Genomic DNA, 17,824 nt, shown 5'->3' with positions numbered 1-17,824 from the left:
AAATGAGAGGTACGAATATTGGAGGAAAGGAGACAAAATTATAATTATTTGAACATAGTGAGATTATATGGCGAAACTAAGATCAACTATTAAGAATTTTTAGTGGTAATAACTTAAAAATTGTATGGTGACAGATGGTAACTAGTCTCATAGTGAGGGTCATTTCATAATGTATAAAAATATTGAATCACCAGGATGTATACCTGAAATGAATAGGATAATTATATGTCAATTATACCTCAATAAAAAAATTATGAATTTTTTATCTGAAAAATTTTTTAGTTGAAGTGCTGGGTACAAGCAAAATCTACAAACAACATACACTTTGTCCGTATTAGTACCACTTAGTTAGGTAACACAACAGAGAAAATGTTCTCACAACAATATGGTCTATGAAATACACGGGAATAATTGTGGCTGGAAAATTTCAAGACCAGTATGAAGAAAATCATAGACCTTTATGTGTGCACAAGAGGGCTTAAATAAATGGCAAAACACACCATGTTTCTGCGTGGGAAGGCTCAACATTGTAAATGTAATAATTCTTCTCAAATTAGTGTGTAAGTTTAACTTAATATAAAGAACCCGATGGGATATTTTCGGTGAGGTAGATAATTTTATTCTAGAATTAATGTGGAAGAATAAATATGAAAGAACAGCTGAGAAACTCTGAGAAAAAAAGCACACTTACATTACCATATAGTAGCACAAGCTATAAATTTCCAGTGCTTTAAACAGCATGATAGTGGTGTAGGCTGAGCTAGACTAGTGGAACAGAATAGAGAATATACATAGGAATTCAGCAGATTCCTGAATTTTAAGTCAGAGGTGATAAGAATAGGTAATTTAAATATCGTTATGACAATGAGCTATCCACTTAGGAAAAAAAAATCTAAACAGAACCTGAAGGAAACATTGGAGGGTATTTTTTATAATCTTGGGATGGTGGAAGCTTTCTTAAAATATACTGAAGTCCCTGATATGATACCAAAGACCGACAGATTCGGTTAGGTAAAAATTGTGAGTATCTGAACAACAAAAGACACCATAAACAAAGATAAAAGATGAGGGACAGACCATGAGAAAAGTATTTGTGAGTTGTATAACAAGAGAAAGGATTTCCATCCAAGATATAAAAGATTCCTAACAGTCAATTGGAAAAGTGCTAAGAATCTGATAGAAAATGGCCCAAAAGTATTGGGTTAGATAAGGAATGCTCACTAAATGTAACAGATATCCCCCAAATCTCATGCAAAATCTGAAATGATTGTGTATAATTATGTAGCAGTTCCCCTGCAAGTGGTGACTGAGGGACTCAGAAAGCTACGCATGTAGCTTTCAAGGTTAAACATGTTCCACTGGTGGTAAGTCAAGGTCTTCGTTCAACATGGTGCTTTTATTTCAGTAAGGGGAGACAGACTGACTGAAGAAAAAAAACGAGGACATTTTGAAAGTGAGATAATTTCCAAAAGTGGCAAGTGCCAAAGGTAGGGGACCTGAGGTAATCAGTGAGTACCTCTCCGAGGAGGTGCCATTTGAGTTGTGACATTAATGAAGGGGTCACCCACGTGAGAATCTGAGGGAATAGCACTTTGGGAGGAGGAATAGCAAGGGGAAAAAAGGCTCTGAGGTAGGAATGAGCTTGGCTTATTTGAGTTGCACAAAGAAGCTTGGTTTGGAGAAGTGAGCAAAGAGAAAGTTGTAGCATCACCAATGGAGGTCGGTCAAGTCATGCAGGGCCCTACACAAAAAGTAAAGGAGTTGGTATTTATGCCACGAGTGATGAGAAGCCAAGCTGTCAGAGTTTCAGGGCTCTCTGCTTGATGATACCACTTGTCTCATTCCACAGAAAAACAGAAAAACCTAGTGGCAATGCAGACAGATTGTGAAAACACTCTGAAGGCCTTTTTTGAACCAATCTGTGTTAGTTCTCCACCCTCTCTTCAGGCTGAGCTTTGCTGACTTAAGTAATTTAACAAGGTTTCGGCGGCGTAAGAGTGTGTAAATGTTATGCTGAATGAATTACAGGTCTGTAGACACTCATTTCAATAGAAATGGATTCTATTAGCAAAGTTCGCCTTATGGAGCAGCCCAAAATGATTTACCCTCTGCTAGCTTCTTAATAAATGTTTCAAATGCCGCGAACGGTAAGCGGCTGATGGAATTGTTAAGAGATGTCCATTTGGTGACTGGGAGTTCTAGCTCTGATTTTGGAATGTGGCTTGCATTTGTCATGAAAAGGTGAACCAGATCCTTCGAAAGAACACCCAGCACAGTGCCTGGCCCCTAGTCCACGCTCAGTGCTGGTGAAGGAGTGTAAATGTCAGTGACCGGAGAGTTCTCTCTCCCTGGTCATGAATTGGATGCGCTCCGGGAGGATGGGGCTGTGTCCCCAACACCTACAACAATGTGTGTGTGACACATGGCAGACACCCAGTCCATGTGTCTAAATGACTGAAACGTGAATGATGAGATTTCTGGAATTCAACCACATTTTTCACACATAACAGACTGTACATCGCTTGGCACCCTTGGTTTGACAACATTTCGTCGGCGAAGTGGACCACAGGTAGGACTGTTGACATGGCATGTAGACGCCTGCCGGATCTGGCGCTGTCCACACCTCCAGCCTCATCTCCTGCCGCCCCTCCCCTACTTCCTACCGCCAGTGCCGCGGCCCGCCCTGGTGGCTTCTGCTAGATCTCCTCCTCTATGTGGAAAGACCTCACCCGTACCCCACCCTCCCCTCACTCGTTGGTCTTATTAACTCCAAATTCTCCTTTAGGCCCCAGCTCAGGTGTTGCTTCTTCCGGGAGGTTTTCGTGACTGCCCCTCCCCCCACCACGATACCACTATTCCCTATGAGGCATGCTTGTGTCCTTTTTCTCACGGTGATTATCAAAGTCTATGATATGGTTCTGTAATTACTTTGAGACCGCATTGGGTATCAGTTCTGCCATCTACAAGCTGCATGAACCTTGGCAAGGTACTTCACCTTTCTATATTCACTTCCCTGGCTGTACAAGGGGATGATAGTAGTAGTTGTGAGAATTCAACAATCCAGTAAATGTAAATGCCACTTAAAGTTAGCTACAATTGTTTGATGAATGCGTGTCTCCTCCGCTAGAGCTTAAGCTCCATGGGGATGAGATACAGGGTCTATAGTTTACTTGCCATTATGTCCCTGATACTGTGTGGTGTCTGGCCTCTGGTAGGCTCTCAACGTATTTCTGTGAAAGGAATGGATGAAGAAGTATGGGGCTTTTCTCCAACAAACAGGTGTAGTACTGAGGGAGGAGGCCTGCTGCAGCGAACCCAGAAGGCCCCCTCGCCGAAATGCCTCCATCCTCGGTCCGCCCAAGAGCCTGTCATTGCTAATATGACTAAGCCATGAGGTCTGGAGAGTGCTGGGAAAGTCAACAGCGCACCTGCTGTGGGACAAGCCCTGAACACCACCCAGACCCAGCCCGGCAGCTCACAGCCTATTAATTTTCTCAGACACATGCCAGGGGTCCTCATGTATTAGAATAGGGCAGTGGTTTTCCAATTTTTGGTTCCATCAGGGTGAGCTGCAGATTTGCTAAAACACGAATTCCCAGCCCCAGCCCCAGAGTTTCTGAATTCAGTAGCATTTCTAGAATTGGCATGTCTAACAAATCCTAGGTACTGTGGACCCTCCTGGTCTCAGGACTATAGCTTGAGAGCCACTGGGATAGAGGCATGTTCTATGGCTGGGGGAGGCAGCATGCATGATTGGATTAGACACGGGGAGAGTGGTCCCACTGGTGGTGACATTTGAAGTGGGTCTTGAAGGACGAGCAGGGTTTTGCAGGATGGGGAAGGGGGTTACATGCAGAGATGAGGCATGAGCAAAGGTGTGGAGAGTTGAGAGTGTGTTTGGAAAGCTATGTACGTGGAAAAGGCTGGAGGCTGGGAGGGCTGCCACCCTGTAGGAGTCCTGCTCATTCATCCCTTGTTCTTAGTCGGCATGGGAAGAGACAGCCTGAGGAGCAGACAGACCCAGGAGAGGACACGGTAAGTGAGAAGAGCTTAAGCTTTGGAGTTAGACCTGGACTTGCAGCTTGACCTCACTACTCACCACCTGCAGGTATTTCAACGGGTAGTTTACCTTTTGCAGCCTCCATTTCCTCGTCTGTGAAGTGGGACCAGTAATAGCACCTGCTTCATAGGGTTCTGTGGATGGACAGAGCGGATGGATGTTTGGCCGCTAGTGGATATTCAGTAACAGCGCTGTCGGTAGGTCAGTCTGATGCAGAAGACGAAGATCTGGAGACCACAGTATAGCTGTCTACACCTCTGCCTCCCTCACCGAGCTGGGCCCCTCTGGTCACAGGCTGTGACACTTCATCTGGGTCTGCCCACCCCTAGCAGAGCCGGAGCCTGGATGGAGCCCAGATAGATGCTCTGGAAATGTGACTTGCGCAGGAATCTCTGCTTCCGCGCAGGGCTCTGGTGGACTGGGGCCAGCAGACACTTGGGGGAGGAGATGGGGCAGGGAGGCAGATAAGGTGAGGCAGCCTCTGCGGGTGCTCCAGCACGGCCTCAGACCGAGGGCCCAGCCCCAGCGGGTCCCAAGCCCAGTTTCAGGCCGCAGGGACTCCTCTCTCACTGGACACTGGAGAGGGCTTGCCACAGCACCCTCATCAGAGCCTCTCCGGACTCACAGTGCCATGACCTAGGCACTCGTGACCCGTGGTCCTAAGAGAGCAGGTGTCACATGATAAGCACTGTCTTCAGAGTCAGAAGGTTTGGGTCCCAGTCCCTCCCACCTCTCCTCCCTGCGGCCTTGGGCAGGCGGCTTCCCGTCTCTGGGCTTCTGGCCTCATCTGTTATATGAAGATGTCTTTTCTCTCTGAATGCAGAGGGCTGGGTCCCTTGTTCTCTTTGGGTGAGAGGACCAGGCCTGGGGAAGGGGGCATAGAAAGAAAGGGGATCAGGCTTTCTGTGTTTCCCCCTCCTTCCCTCCTGCTGCCACCATTTACTGTGCTATATACCATGCGTGGTGCAGGAGACATAGCAGCGAGCAGGACAGATATTGCCTTGCATTCAGGGAGCTTCAACTAGGTGGATTAGAGGTGAGGAAAGCTGAGCCAGGTGAGAAATCAGGTCACTATTCAAGGCGGTCATAGGAAAAGCTCTGATCCTTCCGCAGTGGTCCTAAAGACAAGTCCTGGAGACTACAGGATTGAAGGCAGACACGGCCCAGGCACTTGGCAGCCTCAGAATACAGTGTTTCTTCAAAGATGCCACAAAAACCTCTCTCACTTATTCCTTCATTCCAGAGGTTTACTGAAAGCCTGCGGTTTACCAGGCACGGTTCTAGGCCCTTGGGAGGGTCTCAGGGTGCAGCTAAGTATCCCCCTCCTGAAGCTTGCATTTAGTGTGGGAAGATAGCAAATAAGCAAATACTGATATAAATCACTGGGTGATAAGAGTTCTGAAGAAAAATAAAGTGGGCATGGGGATAGGAGCTGCGGTGGGAGCACCTGCCCTTGTGGAACACTCCTCCAGGGAGGAGGGGCTGGTCCACTCTTGGTGATTTGGGATAAAGCATGGGTCCTGCTCTCCTCCTTCCCATTCTGCTGGGTGCAGACCTGCCCTGTGCAAGCAGCAGCCCGCCCCGCTCCTCCAGCCTTACCGCTTAGGTGTCTCTGCTGCCCAGGCCAGCGGACCTGGTTGCGTGGTCCATCCACCTGGTCTGCTGCTTGGTACCCAGAAGCCTACTTGCCCACGGGTGTAAGCCTCATTTTCTGATGTCAGTTCTATTGGAAATGTAGGCAACACTTTGTTTTCCCATATGCTTTGCATTTTCCCCCTTATTTTGCTATTGAATCAGAGTTAATGTGGGGTGAAAGGTGCTACTTAGTGGCCCCTCAAACTTTCCAGCAAAGAGCGTCCATTCCAGGGTGATAAGAGGGATGAGGAAGGCCTCTCTGAAGAAGTGACATTTTAGTAGAAAGAGCTGAATGAAGTGAGAGAGAAAGCCATGTGGGAGAAGAGCATCCCAGGGAGAGGAAACACCCGGTGCCCTGAGGCAGGCATTTCCTTGGGGGTGGGGGGTGTGTGATCGTGGAACAGCAAGGAGGCTAGTATGGCTGGAACATAGCAAAAGTAGAAGAAATGTTTCTTAAGAATTCCTGGCTTTCTGCCTCAGACAGGTATTTGTCTGGATTGGATAAAAACAGCAGGTAAAGAGTCTGGTACACCCCAGATAACAGATACACCCTGCATTCTGGAAGCCCGCAGGCTTTTGTTCTGAGCAACCTGCAAGTCTCTTCATCCCTGTTTAGTGCCAGGACTCCCCCCCAAGTGCCTGGAGCTAGAGTGGTGTGCCAGAGAGCAGCCTGGAAGATGCATGAAGTCTCTGGGGAGAGCCTGGCTGGAAGGCAAGATTCACAAGACAAAAAACAGAGGTGACCCTCAAGTTGAAAGGCTTGAACCTAGCCGGGTGATTGATTACCAGGAGACCGCCCTGATTTTGTTCCCTAATTACGGTGTTTATTTGATGCATCATATTGGGCCTGAAACCCTTAATACCAGCCGGTGCTGTTCATTGTTACAATGTCCTAATTAAGCTTTGATTTATATGCTAATTTTATTCCAAGTGTGTTCAAAAGAGGGAAAGTTATTAGACTTTATTTTGAGATTACATTTTAATCCTGGGGTCTGCCGGGTGAGCACCATGTTTATTCTGTCGTCTTTTGTTTCCAGGATGTTGGTGGCAATTGTGATTATTTCCTTGGAGGGGAAAGATGATGAAGTGGTAGGAGCTGTTTAGAATCGGTGGGGCTTCTGCTAATTGGAATTATGTAACCTCTTGCCTTTGCCTTGACAGTTTCGCAATGAGACTTGCTTTGACTGCCCAGCTGGTTAGGAGGGGACAACTGGGGTGTGCCTTGGGGATGTCACAGGATGGTAAACATTTGGAAGGAAGTCCATTACATGAGGGAGTGATTGGATTTTGGAATGCGAGTGGAAATTGGGCTTTACTACACGACTCTCTGAAATTTGCCAGGGCCACACAAAAAACTCTGGTAAGGAGAGCAGCTGGTCTTTGCTATAGAAAGAATGCATTTTGTGTATCGTGTGTGTGTTATGGGTGTGTTTACATTATCATCTACCCTGAGTAGACGGCATTTGGATTTTCTGTTCAAGGATTAAAAAGTCTTGCCATGAACTATATGTTTATCTCTAGGCCTTAGACTTCATAGATACCCTGAAATAATGTGTAAAACAGTATATGTATCTGCATGTGTGTATTTTTCTGGGGAAGGGTCCAAAGTTTTCATCAGATTTTCAGGAGTACTGACATTCCAAAATGTTAAGAATCACAGACTTGGGCCGGGTGCCTGGGTGGCTCAGTTGGTTAAGCGACTGCCTTCGGCTCAGGTCATGATCCTGGAGTCCCAGGATCGAGTCCCGCATCGGGCTCCCTGCTCAGCGGGGAGTCTGCTTCTCCCTCTGACCCGCTTCCCTCTCGTGCTCTCTCTCATTCTCTCTCTCTCAAATAAATAAATAAATAAAATCTTTAAAAAAAAAAAAAAAGAATCACAGACTTGGGAAGCATTAGGCTTGGATCTGGAATTTAATGTCCTAAGAATGTCTGTGTGGCCTGAAAAAGCCAATTACCCAGTGGCTCCTTCTCCCTACCCATCCAAAGACTATCTGCTCAGGTCCAGGAGGGTGCCCTGGGTGAGGGAGCATAGGAGCAAGTTGACTTGGGAGAGGTGTCTACCCGAGCTCATCTTATACTGAGTGGCATGGCCAAGGACCCAGACTCTTTGCTCTGAGTGGCCTGAAAATCCTTTTTTGTCTCAATTCCCGAGGGAAGAGCTGCTTATAAAATAGATGAGGACCTCTCAGTACACTCAGAGTTACCTGGATTTTGACTAAAACCCTTATCACCTGCAGCTTGTGTCTCCCCATGTCACTCTAGTAAATGGCCCTCTGCTGGGTCTTCAGATTTTCTGATTGGGTTTTATGGTTTCTCATCCCCCTTGTGCACCCCCCACTCTCAGTCAACAGTGAACACTAGATAAGAGAGGTTTACCAGGAGTTTCATAGCCTTCCATCGTGACTGGCGCATGGTCTGTGACTCAATATCTATTGCATTTGATACCTTAGTTTATTCTAAAACATTTAATTTAGGGATTCTTTTTCTAAAATAATTATGGAAGATAATGTTCATTGAGCTCTTCTGTGCTGAGCTTTTTACCAGTCTTATTCTCATTTGCTACTCCTAAAAATCTTTGAGGGTAGGTCCTATTATTATCTCCATCCTATGGATGGAGAGCCTGAGGCTACAAAAGGTTGAAGGCTGTCTTGGGGTCCCATCTATAGAATGGAGTTAGTTGGGATCAAAGCTGGGTCCAGGTCCATGGTTAGGACCACTATACTGAACTGTCTCCTAATGGGCCATTACTTCTTAGTGTCTCCTTTTCAAAATTTTATGCAGAGACCATTCATCTAACCTTTTTTTTGGGTATAAGGATGTGGAGGACAGATCAGCTCCTCTAGTCCAGGATTGTATCTTTCAAGGGAGTGCCAAAGGCTGATTTGTTAGTTATCAGAACCATGCCTCTAATCTCTGCAGGGAGATGGCCCCGAGTTGGACAAACTGCCTTCACTTTCTTGGGATGCCTTGGTTCTGCACCCCTCCTCAATCTTTTGTAGTCAAAGCCTTCCATCTGACCTAGTTGCCTTATGATGTGACTTTAGGAAGGTTCTAACACTTGCTCTTGATGCTTATATATTAGCACCTCTGCTATTCCTTGCTGTTTGCCTGTATTTTTAACTTTACACTTCAGGTTCTCTCAGCTTTTCCAAAAAGCTGAATGCCCCTATCACCTAGTGTTGCTCCAGAGGAAGAACATTTACCACTTTCCAAAGATGTTGACCGTGGAATGGAGATGTCTGTTTTATTAAGGCTCCAGGTGACCCTTAAAAGTTTTCTGTGAAAAACATACCCTTTTAAATGGATAACATAGATTTTTTAAAAAATCACATATCATCTGGGGCACCTGGGTAGCTCAGTTGGTTGAGCATCCAACTCTTTTTTTTTTTTTCAGATTTTTATTTATTTATTTGAGAGAGAGAGAATGAGAGAGAGAGAGCACGAGAGGGAAGAGGGTCAGAGGGTCAGAGGGAGAAGCAGACTCCCTGCCGAGCAGGGAGCCCAATGCGGGACTCGATCCCGGGACTCCAGGATCATGACCTGAGCCGAAGGCAGTCGCTTAACCAACTGAGCCACCCAGGCGCCCCAGAGCATCCAACTCTTGATTTTGGCTCGGGTTATGATCTCAGGGTCGTGAGACTGAGCTCCATGCCAGGCTCTGCACTCAGCATGAAGTCTGCTTGAGATTCTCTCTCTCCTTCTCCCTCTCCCCTTCCCCTGCTCATGCATGCATGTGCTCTCTCTTTAAAATAAATAAGTAAAATCCTAAAAAAATCACATATCATCTTCCCACCTCATTATAAGGAATTCATTTGTCCTATTCCCTTCCTTACCTTTGTCCACGTGCGTATAAATTTTACTTACTAATGGTAGTGGCATATATCCATTTTATGTTTACACTTAATGTAGTGAGTAGGAATTTCACAAGTTACATGTTAAGTGTGCAAAGATGGTCATTTTATTTTTTTCTATAACTTAAATCTCTATTTTGAGTTCCCTTTACACCTGGTGGCAAAAACAAAGACACACACACATACGAAATCTTACCTAATTTAATCAATTCTATAGAAACTTAATCATCCAAAGGTTTCCTAGGCCTCTTTTGGGTAAATTCAGTTGATTAGAATGTTCTACCTAGAATGTCCTTCCCTCTGAGAGTGTGATAAATTCCCAGGGGTCTCACATGGCATTAAGACCTCAGTTGAAGGTGACGGAGGCTTTTGATCCTCATTAGTCAAAGTCCAGTTAGGAAATAGAAGCCAAACATAATACAGAAAATGGGATGCATCAATTATGGAAGTGCTGAGAAGCCAAACAGAGAAAGAGACTAGCTACAGGGAAGCCACTGTCACCATTAGGGTTGGAGGGACACAGTAAGATGGTGGTGGTATAGAGCCCAGAAACCAGAACCCTCTGCTAGAACCATGGCAGAGCCTGCCTGGCTGGAGCTCTCTGACTGCATTGGAGGGGCCATTTGGCAGGAGCTAGAATCAAAAGAGACAGCCACCAGAGGAGCTACGGTTTCACCTGAGGCAGGCATGAGAGAGGGAGAAATACCCTGGCTTCTCTCCTGCTCCATCACTTCAGCCTTCCCCCAGTGCCTCTCATTGGCCAAGCCAGTTGGCAAAGGAGCCTGGGAATTGTAGTTCCCTGAAATAGCAGAAAAGGGGTACTTTGAGGGCAGGAAACGGATCTGAGCCTAGACAGATGACCAAGCCTGACATCTTTTCACCTATGCTGGCATCTGTTGAGGAAAAACCAGGCCCTCTCTGATCTTTGATGGCTGGCATCCATTTATACAGGCCTCCACTGAGATGTCCTTGGGCCAGTTGAGGCCTCTAGTTATTGGTCTATAGACTCTTTATTTCCTTGTTCCCTAAGACCCCTTCAAATTCCACTGGACCCCTTTCCACCCTTGTCCACCCATCTTGGAGGTTATGGCAAATTTTGGATGATTTGTTATGCTCTGGAATGGGGGAGGATGTCACAGGAGACATAAGGGACCACTCCAGGTTTGCTCTGTCTAGTTCTGTCCTGCCACCATGCCTATTCCACTCTGTGAAACCATGCTGGGGCAAGAATGGTGGGGACAATTTCCCTGAGCTTCCCTAAGGAAGTGAGGCATGGGTGTCCTTGCCTCTCAAATTCCCCCAACCCTATTTTTAAAAATGACTTCTACTCCTTCCAGGGCTTGGCCTTGAGGTGGAAGGGGAGGAAGAAGAGGGTGGGTGAGGGCATGGGATTTCTGTCTCAGAGGACTCACCAGTACCTAACACTGTCACTTTGTCTCCAAGTCCTAAGGAACAGGAAGGAAAACGAAATTTAGCTAACACCTCAAAATTTTATTTGGTTGCATTTGTATGGATATGTATTCAAGGAACCTTAACTTACTTAACCATTCCCTTATTGGGCATTTGGCTGGTTTTCAGTGTTTTACTACTGGGTGTGTGTTTGAAAAGGTGGCAGAAGATGCCCACTTGACCCTGTGCCTTTGTCTCCTGCCCTCCATGCACCTTGAAGCTAGTAAAAAGAGGAGCCTGGGGCACTTGAGCCCTGCTCATGGCAAAAAGGAGAGACTTTTGCTCCTTGGGCTTCCATTTTGTCCTGACTCTCCCCACCTCCCAGTCTTGGCCTCTGCTTTGCCCTCGATCCCTGCTAGAAATGTGGCATCTTCTTTTCAATGCTGGTCCTTGTCTCACACCATCTTCTTGGGTTTTGCTCTCTGGTTATACCATTCTTGGCCATCTTGGGTTACTTCCTCAGAGGGAGGAAGGACATATGAGGGGGGCTTTAATTCCCAGGGTCCATGTTCTAACCCCAAGCTACAGATAATACCTCCAAAATTTATTTTTAAAATTATGTATGGGGGCGCCTGAGTGGCTCAGTCATTTAAGTGCCCTACTCTTGATTTCGGCTCAGGTCATGACTTAGCAGGGAGTCTGCTTGAGGATTCTCTCTCCCTCTGCCCCTGCCCACTTGTATTCTCTCTCTCTCTCTCAAAATAAATAAATCTTTAAAAAATTATGCTTAATTTTAAAGTAATTTATGTATGTGTGTATGTATGTATGTATGTATGTATTTTTTAGTTTAAGTAATCCCTACACCCAACATGGGACTTGAACTCATGACCCCCAGATCAAGAGTTGCATGCTCCTTGGACTGAGCCAGCCGTGCATCCCAGTTTTAGAGTAATTTAAAAAGGAATATCTTATCAGCTTAGAAGACATGGAAAACACAGAAAAAGAAATGGGAAAATTAAAGTTACCCCAAATTCTACCGTTCAGAGACAACCACCACAAATTCCACAGGAGGAAGGACATTGCTAATCTCATTTACTTCTGTAACTCCAAGGCCCAGGCACATCGTAAGTGCTCAGTAGATATTGCTAAATTAATAAACTTTCATTTAATTTTTTCCATCCCTTTGATACAAATGGAATCACACTCTACCAACTGTTTTGTAACCTACTTTTTTGTGTGGGAATACATCATGAACATTTTCCCAAATCCATACATATTCTTCAACATTATTTTAATAGTGATAGGGTATTCAAATGCAAAAGGGACTGTAATTAATTTAATTAGTTTCTTAATGTTAGATTTTTAGGGTTTTCTTTTCTTAACCTTTTATTCTTCCAAACAACTTTATAGTCTTGTACATATATGGGTGCACAATTGTCTACCCAAAAGGCAGGTATACAAGTTTTTAAGGCTTGGATGCATTCTGTGTTCTAGGAGGTGTGTGCCTATCTAGCACAATGAATTATACCAGAATGTACATTTCAGGAACCAGGGATTTTGTCCATTTATGTCCTATACCACTGTGACTCTGGCCTAGAGCAATGCCTAGGTTCTTAATAAATATTTGTTGACTTTTGTTTCCCAATGCCCTCACCAATAGTACTTACTATTACTTTAACAAGGTTTTTTTGCAGTCTGATGGCAAACATAATAACAGTTCCCACCTTTAAAAATCATAAACTCACTCCACCTTCTATCCCCTAAGGCTTAATAAGCCTGCTGGAGTTGGACCTAAATATTTAAAAACTATGCTCAAAACTTAAGCTAGTCAGAAATAAGCTCTTATAGAACTGGGATCTCTGGTTTCAGTGGTTCCCTTAAGTGCAAGGTGCTATGACCTGAACCTGCTTCCACTCACATAGAGCCAAGCATCCCACCCCTTGGGAGATTGCTGCAGGTAAAGGAAGACAATGAGATTCAGGGCTGTGGCACTTCGTGGATCTACTTTTCCATGAAGGATACATCTTTGTTTTCCGCTCCCCCCCCCCAAACTAACTTATTGACCCAGAAAGAAGAGGTTTTCTTTTTCCTTTTTCTTTGACGATTTGGAATATGTAGGCTTCCATCAGGCAGCCCCAGGGGAGAAGACACGGCATAGAGTTGTGGCCTCACCAGACTTCAAAGATGCCTTGAAGTAGGTCTTATGTGAGGGTGTGGGCCCCTGGGGGCCCTGTTGATATGGTGCTGTGTGCATGCATGCATACATGCATGTGTGTGCGTGTGCATGTGTGTGTGCATGTGCAGAGAGGCACTAGTCAGGAGACAGCCAGGAAGCCATCTAAAAAAGCCAAGTCAGGTTTTTCTTCTGTGTGTCCTTGCTCAGCCTGCTGGGCTTTGAGTAGTTAGACCACTGGATGCACTGTGAGAGGAAAGGACTTGGCCTTGATTTCCAGGCCTCGTTCACCTGATGCCACAGGACCAAAACATAAAATAAAAATAAAAGTAGAATAAGATAAATCAACTAGGGCCCCCTTTCAATGAAGAAACAAATTCTGGAAATGCAAATACTCCCAATGTGCTATGCAAAGTAGCCACACCAGAGGCCCCCACACCTGCCTTCCCAGGAAAGTTTGCCATCAGTCCACACACAGGAAGTGAGGGTGGGCCTTATCATCAAAGCAAAGAGCCTTCCCTTTGAAGAATTTAGAGAAACAAAATATCAATGGAGAGTCACACACCCAAGAAACAAACACTATTCAGATGTGAAGTAACAGCGCATCTGACCACATAACTACTCCTTCTCCTGGTAAAAATCCTCCAGCGGCTCCCTATGGTCTTCAGGAGGAAGCATGGCACTTGAGACTGCCCGCTTCTGCACCAACTGGCTGGCCTCTCCTCTTCAGTCCCCGGGCCTTTGAACACAGAGTTTCCTGTGTTGGACCCCCTAGACCCCTTCTTTCCCTAATTTGTTCTTGCTCTTTGCGTCCTATCAATGTGCCTTTCCCATGGCATCATAATGATTGTTTTACAAACAACAGATGTGAAACCACTATCCACTAGGATAGATGTTTAATTATTACTTTTTTTTTTTTTTTTAGATGAGAAACTTGAGGCTCCAGGAAGTTAGAGTTCTTTACCCAGATGATAGAAATAGTAAATGGAAGACCTGGAGCTGAAACCAGACAGTGCAGTAAGTCTCCTCTTGACCTCACTAGATAAAACATGATCATTAGCAGCCTCAGCAGCAGGGCAACATCTTTTCCCATGTTTTTCACCACCCATGTTCAAGAGCCCTTCTCAGTACAGTCTGATCTAAAGCTTAGAAAGGATTTCAGCAGAGGCCTAAGAGCAAGACCTCTACAGCCAGACTACTTGAGTTTGAATTGCAACTCCACCCCTTACTAGCTGTGTGATCTTGGAAAGGTCACTTGGCCTCTCTGTGCCTGTTTCCTTTTCTGCAAAATAAGGATAATAATAGTTTCTATTTTATAGCATAGTTAGGAAGATTAAATTAGTTATTATATACGACTTAGAACAGTGCCTGGAAGGATGAGCGATATGGGGGTGCTAGCTAAGATTACTGCTGGACCTACTAATTGTGGCCTGCAGGACACAGCACCTTTCAGGAGAGGCCAACCAACCGCAGCCCCAGGCTGTGGCACTCAGGTGGCCCTGCCTCCCCAGCCCGCCCTAGTGGTAAGCCCCCAACTCAGAGAGAGCAGGATAACTCAGAGGATGGCCTAGCATGAGGAGACAAGCTGGGTCGATCAGATCCTCCTTTGGGTACCTGAACCGGCTTGACCCAGCTATCAGTGGGAAGGGAGGCTGGAGGGAGCTCTGGGTCTAGGTGAGACAGCGGGCAAGCTGAGGTCCCGGGGAACTCCATGTGGAAGTGGAGGAATCCCACTGGGCAAATGTTCAAAGATAAAATCATGAGAGATTCTGTGATAGTGTGGGTGGTTCCTCCCTAAAACTGCCGAGACTTCTGCTGACTTTCCTGCCCACCCCCCTTGACGCCTCTCTTTCCAAAATATATTCTGAATTTGTCCTTTTATGTCCCTCTCCACCCTAGGCCACTGCCTGTCTTATCTGGTGACTTTGGTGGCCTTCTAACTGGTGCCCCTGCTTCCTCTCTTATCCCTGACAATCCAGTCCCAACAGTGCAGCCAAAGTGACCTTCTGAAAACACGTTCCCTTAAAACCTTCCCTTTGCACTGAGAACAGACGTCTCTGGCCTAATTTCATAGCACTCTCCTCGTCATTCCCCACTCTCTAACCACACTGGTTTCTTGAATGCATCAAATTTGTGGTGGTCTCAGGGCCTTTGCACTTGCTGTTTGCTCTGTCCGGGAGGTTCTTCCCCAGGACCTGCGTTTGGTTGGTTCCTTCTGGTCTAATTGGCATTGTTGTCCCCTCAGAGCGGTGCTCCCTGGTCACCCTATGAAATACTGCTCTCCCCACCTCAGTCATTGTTTATCACACCATCCTCTTCTACTTCCTCTGTGAAGGTTGACCCTTTTAAAAATTATCCAGGTTATTTGTTTCTCTGTTTAATGACTGGCTCCACTGCTCAGATATAAATTCCTTAAGGAAAGGAAACATATCTGTCATGTTCACTGTGGTATTTCCAGCAGTGACAATAGTGCTAGAAAACAGAACATAGTAGGCACTCAATAAATCATTGGATTTGTTTTAAATTGTAATTTTCACTCCATTGCTAGCCCACGTATGTCCCTGCTTTGCTTACAGATATCTTGAAAATCAAATGAGCCCACTAAAATTAACTAATAGCTTGGATCTTCTTATCCATTTCAACCTTGCTAGAATGTTCCACCCCGAGCCCCTTTCTCTACATTTGACTCCTCCACAGCCCAACTGATGTGCTCATGTCACCCGTGGGAGGTTCTCAGCAGGCTTGTTTTTATAGCATCCTCCCATGCTGGTGGAGTGCTGGGGCTGGGAAACCAGAGCCGGTCTGCTTCCACCCCTTGCCAGCTGACAATAAACTCCCTCCCAGCCACTGTCTATTTTAGACAATGTGGCATTGTGTCAAGCCATTGCAGTGGGGTAAACCATCTCCTTACATCTACTCGAGCTACTCAGCTGTGGTGGTGCTGAGTAAAGGATGGTGAGAGAAAAGTTTGAGAAGAACTTGCCAGAGGCAGGAGGGGAGGGAGGAGCAGAATGTCCCAGCCCATCCATCTCTCCCCTCCCTGCCACGGCCACCATAACCATTCTGCAGATGAGGATGCTGAAGTGACTTCCATTAAGTCACCCTTCAGGGAAGTTGCAGAGGGTGGCATGAGGGGCACAGGCTACCTGAGAAATGGGGACAGTATAGGTGGGGGATGGCTTTTCTTCAAATGCAAACCTCTAATTACTGTTATCTGGAACTTATGTTTTTCAAGAACAAAACTTCAGCTGCTTCCTAAAGACTCAGAATAAGAGTCGTGTTTAATATGATCACAGCAAATTGATTTCCCCCCAAACTGTGGAAAGGATTTATCCATTCTTTGTGTGGCACTATCCAGAGGATAGGGTCTGTGTCTGGCTTACTCTCCAATGTATCTCCAGATGTTAGCACAATTCCTGGGACAAATTTATCGGTTGGAGGAAACCTGAGCCCCTACTTTGAGAACTTACTATATGCCCAGATCTATGCTAAACATTAAGAGGAATAAAAAAGAAGAGGTAGATACTGTCTATTTCTCTCCATCTTTTGATTTGGTCATAAAAGATCTAACCAGTTTTGTGACCAAAGGCAAGTTACTCAACCCCTCTGAGCCTGTTTCTTTCCCTTTCTTCCCTCAGAAAACAAGGGTAATAACAGTACCCACTTCATTGAGTTATTGTGGGGCTTGAATGAAATCAAGTATTTAAAGCAACAGGTATGTCTTAGACTTGCTCAATAAACTATAGTTGATAATTCCATCAGCATAAAACATTGGCTGTCCAGAATTTGAATCATTTTTGGCAGTTGAACTTTCCTAGTAGCCCTGAGTTTGTCTACTAAGTTCCATTTAGCCAATTTGTATGAAAAGCTTTCCAGGATACTAAAATCTTCCCTGTCTTATAAGACCTTTGTTGAATTGAGTCAGCCTTATGATGGGTTCATGCAGTTTGATGAATGGATGAGATGTGTAAGATTGATCGCCCATTCACTAAATGGTCCCAGATTGCCTGTACCTTTGTTTGGTTTTTCATAGGTTTATTGGCCTCCTCTCTTGCTGACAGATTGTCCTCTCTTGACTTCCCATAGTTGTCAGTTTGCCAACTGCTAGGGATAAATGCTTTCCTCTGATTTGCTGTGGGCTTGGAAACTAAATAATCAGCCCCATTAAAAGTGTGAGTAAACCAAGAGCATAAAGGCTTAGAATGAGGATCTGAAATGCTATAATATCTTTTATTGCAAACCTTTGTGTCCCCTTTTTTGACTTCTCAGAGATTTCCTGATTCTTCATGTGTTCTCATTAATGAGATCATACTGCACAGACCAGTTCTTGGCATATGTAGGCACTCAGTAAAATCTATCAACTAAATGAAGGAGGAGGAAAACATAATCACATAGGTATAATATACTGTAAACTTAAGGGGTCTGTGTAGAAGGAAAGGATGGGGTGAGAAAGCATAGAGGAAAGTTAACTTGAGGCATTTGAGGTTAAATTGAGGCATGTTGGAAGAGACAAATTGAGCTAAGCCTTAAAAGAAAGGAAAGATGGTGGGTGATGATAAAGCTGGTACCATGCAAGTGTGTAGAAAAGAGGAGGAGTGGACACCCCCCTGTCCCTGCTAGCTCCATAGGCTTGTTTTCTCCAGACTAATCTGCTCAAGGTGTTTGTAAAGGATTCATCCATCCATCCATCCATCCATCCATCCATCCATCCATCCA

Source organism: Callorhinus ursinus, unplaced genomic scaffold, assembly GCF_003265705.2.
Source record: "Callorhinus ursinus isolate GAN/ISIS: 27379988/994484 unplaced genomic scaffold, GSC_fseal_2.0 scaffold21, whole genome shotgun sequence".
NCBI lineage: Eukaryota > Metazoa > Chordata > Mammalia > Carnivora > Otariidae > Callorhinus > Callorhinus ursinus.
Note: the sequence above shows the minus strand (reverse complement) of the source record.